We start from the raw sequence: 4,510 nt of genomic DNA, 5'->3' as shown, positions 1-4,510 counted from the left end.
CTATTTGCTCCACCCTCATCTCTGACCTATTACCATCAATCCCTACCTCCATCTACCTATTGCATTCCCAGCTGCCATTCATCCAGCCCCACTTCCTTCCCATTTACCTCTCAGCCCCCTTGGGCCACCCTTTATTCCTGATGAAGAGCTTATGCTCTAAACCAAGACTGTTATGAAACAACATTCTCAACAAATAGGAAATAGTTCCCAAGTCAGATTTCATTCCCTCTTCTGTTTCCCAGTTCTTTCAGAAATAAGAAATATCTTTTTCTTCCACCAGAAAGTGATCTTCCACTTTGCGCTGTCTGAAGTGTTATGCCACATTATTACTTCAGCCACCTTTTAAGAATCGTTTCAACCTGTTTTTCTAACAATTGTGGAGGTGACCAAAAGCAAACATTTCACTCCTCCTCAATGCCCCATTTCTCCTCCTATGAGCCACTTTGTCATGTTGTCTATGTTACAAGCAGCCGAGTGCACTTGGTTTCTGAATTGAAATTTGGCCATTGAAGTGATCAGAATTAATATTTATCGATGGATAGCTGTGTCTGCACTAACTGTAATTATCCACCAATACGATGTCGTTTGTTCCACCAAAACTGGAAACAATGATCTGTGTTTATATTGCAGTCGGATGTAGAAAATCATCCCAGCGATCTTCACGTTATTATAGTTTACTGTGGCCATAACAGCATTGCGTGGCAGTTTGATGTGACTAAAACTTGGATGGAAAGAATGTAGATTGATGAGAAGGCAAAATGGCAGTGTCTCTGGCCACAATCGATCAGTCTGGCTTGATTATATGAGTGGCGGCTGTTCAAGAGCAACTTCCACTCCATCACTTCAACCAGCAAGAGGAGATAAGTGTGAACACAACATTCCAACTGTGACATATACGCATTGCTTCGATGTTATTGATCAAAATCCTGGAACTCGCTCCTGAACCTTTATTATAGACCACATCATATTTGTGAAGTAATTTAAGAGGTAGCTCACCACCACTTTATCAAGGACGGTTTGGGAAGACTTGCTGGCAGAGCCAATGATATGCACATGATATTGGAAACAGTCTAATCGTATGGATAGATGATTGGCTAACCAATGATACAGGAGGGATAAGGGGCATGCTCAGGATCGCAACTTACAACTAGCAACGTTCCACAGGGATCAGTGCAGGGGCACAAAATTATTTCCTATATTTATATGAATTACTTGGATAAGTAAAGTGAATGTACTATTGCCAAGACTGCAGTTGATTAGAATGCAGGTGGTAAGGATGACATGAACTCTTCATCCAAGTTCAGTGAGTAATAGGGAAGGCAAAAGGGAGATTGGCCTTTCAATGGAGTACAAAAGTAAGGAGGTTATCGTGAACCTCCGCCTGGAGGTTTTGATTGAAAGTGCAGTGAAGATTCAACCAGCTGACAGTGGATCTGAATCACATGTAGATCAGACCAGGTTTGGACAGCAGGAAACCAGATAAGTTTTTACAACAAACCACAACGATTTCATCATTTGACTCTTAATTCCAGATTTATATTGAATTCAGATTCCAACATCTGCCGTGGCAGGTTTTGAACCCAAGTCCCATGAACATTACCTGGGTGAATGGTCTGGTGACAATAAAGTGGCCATCGCCTGCCCTGAACACATTGGCATATTGTGTTCAGAGGTAACAAAGGAGCAAGAGGTTTCAGCAGCTGCTAAGTTGTTGATATTACACAAGGGAACATCAGCACTCTCAGTAATGGCACATACTGAAGCCAGGGCCCTGTATCAGAGGTAAGGGCTCGGGATCCACAAGAAATAGGAACAGCAATACGCCATTCAGCCTCTTGAACCTGCTCCTCCATTCAGTAGGATCGTGGCTGATCTGGCATTCCCCACATCCACTTTCCTGCCCTTTCCCTGGAACTGTTCATCCCCCGACTGATCACGAATCTATCGATCCTAGTTTTAAATGTGACAAGAAGGATGTCAACAGAGTTACTGGGGTTGGGGGAGGGGCGGGGGGTGCTCAGGTCGAACTTGGGGACTAAAACAATGGCTTCACACTTCACAATATTTAACTAAGGGAATGTTTATGGTTATCCAATGCTGGAAATTGGGCAGGCATTCAGATGAAATTATTGGTAAATTATGAATGACAGAGCAGTCGGGAGAGAAGTGGTGTTCAGGCACAGTTGGATATCATCAGTATAGATGCCAACACCAGCTGCTACGGTTAAATAAATAAGAACGGAAGACGCTAAAAGCAGACCCTCCCAGAGGATACAGCGATGTTGGAGAGGGTCAGTACTGTCATTAACCCTGATCAAGGCTGTCCGCAGGTCGACGAGGGAATGTTCATCCCTATCACCGTTACAAAGGATGTCAAATATGACCTTGATAAGAACTGTTTCAGGGGTAGAAACCAGACTCGAGGGCTTTAAACACAGAATTCTGGAAAAGCTGGGAATGGCTTATTCAACAATGTTACATCCAAACCAACACTTCCATTGGTGCGATAATTATAGAAGTGTTTTGGTTTTTATTTAGATGATTCTCAGCATTACTGAGTAAGAAGCAACAAAATTAACACAAGAAATATTGCAATTGCTACAATATGCCTGCTCCCAATAGGAGGTCACCTGGTGTTCACTTAACTGTCTACAAGGCGCAATATTGGAAAGGAATTATCCAGTTCATAGCTATAAGAGGGGAGACACAGACTGCTTGATACAAAGGGCGGGAGTAGGCCACTCGGCCCTACGAGCCTGCTGCAACATTCAATAAGATCATGGCTGATCTGAATACAACCTCAGCTCTACATTCCTCCACATCCCCGACAATCTGTCACCCACTTGGTTAGCAAGAACCTGTCTACCTCTGCCGTAAATATTTTGAATTCACTGCCTTTTGAGGAAGACACACAACCATCAGAAAGAAAAAAAATCATCCTCATTTTTGTCTTCTACTTTTAAAATATGACCCTCTATTTTCAGATATTAAGATAGGGATACAAGCTGCATTCAAATAATACCTATGGTACAGTTAACTATCTCAAAGTGCTTCACGTGAACATAATGAGAATTCCTTTAAAAATCACAAGAGTGGAGCACAGATTAGGACAGGTGGCCAAAGACTTGGTCAAAGGGGCAGGTTTAGGGCAATCTTTTAAACAGGTTCAATTTCCCAAACATCTGAGGATTAAGACATAAAGAGCAAACACAAAATAGCAAAGGATGGGAAACAACAGTGTGGACATAATGTCACAGGATGAGTAATCCAGGGAACATGAGTTCAAATCCCACCACAGCAAGAGGTGAGATGTGAATAATTCAAATCATAAATGGGGAACACAAAATTAGTCTCAGTATGGTATCGATAGCACTGACGTCAATTGTCATAAAAGCCCATGTTCACCAATGTCCTTTCAGGAGGGAAACTGCCATGCTTACCTGGTCTGGCTTACATGTGACTCCAGACACACAGCAATGTGGTTGACTCTTAAATTGCTCTCTGAATTGGCATAAGCAAGACACCTTGCACTTAAAGATGGATACCAAACATCAACCTTGTGAAAGTGTCAGAACAGAAAGTGCTGGAGAAACTCAGCCAGTCTGGCAACACCGGTGGAGAGAGAGAGAGAAAGAAACAGAGTAAATATCCTGGCATGCGTCCAGAACAGTTGTGAAGAAGGGTCACAGCACTTGAAATGCTAACTCTGCTTCTCTCTCCACTTGTGCTTCCAGTCCTTTTGAGTTTCTCCAGCAATTGGTGCATTTTTGTGTTTCAGATCTCCAGCATTGCAGTTCTTTATTACACTGACTTAGGGAAGCTCAAATCCGATAAAAGAATAAAGCAGAAGGGCTGGGATTACTCAGCAAGTCTGGCAGCAGCTATGGAGATAAAAACAGTTAGTTCTTCGGGTTATTGAATGATCTTACATCGGGGACAAACTTTTGGCAAGCTGCAAGAGTAAAAGGCACTGGTGTAACTTCAACATCTGGGAGAACTCTCTCAGCCATGGAGGTCAGACTGACTCAGCATTCTGGTCCTGCTCATTACCTGTTAACTTCTCCATTTGTTGTTCTTGTTATATTTCTACATGGTTGACACATTCCTATGTTTTAAAATGATATTCCAAACTGACAGGAATTTTCCATGTAAGTAATCATACATTAGATGGTTTGGAACGTGAATGTAACTTTTAAACAAAAAGTATTTATTCATGCATGGTGTGTGGGCATCGCTGGCAATGCTTGCATTTATACCAACCTTAACCACCCTGTGTTTGGTTGGAAAAGTGAATGAAGGTGTCTGAGATTGTCTTGATTAGCACAGCAATCTCAAAGATGGGTGTGCTCAGGTAGAAGTACCCTCCACTCCCACAGCAAGTCAGCATTCACTTCAATTACAGATGCCATCTCACACTCCCAGGAAAAGGACAGCATGGGATTACAATCAGTATAAAGCTTCCTCTACTCTTAAATTGAAAGTGAAGCTACCTCAACACTGTCCCCAACAA

Source organism: Chiloscyllium plagiosum, unplaced genomic scaffold (genome assembly GCF_037043375.1).
Source record: "Chiloscyllium plagiosum isolate Xiang-an unplaced genomic scaffold, Cpla_swu_hap1 HiC_scaffold_27, whole genome shotgun sequence".
NCBI lineage: Eukaryota > Metazoa > Chordata > Chondrichthyes > Orectolobiformes > Hemiscylliidae > Chiloscyllium > Chiloscyllium plagiosum.
Note: the sequence above shows the minus strand (reverse complement) of the source record.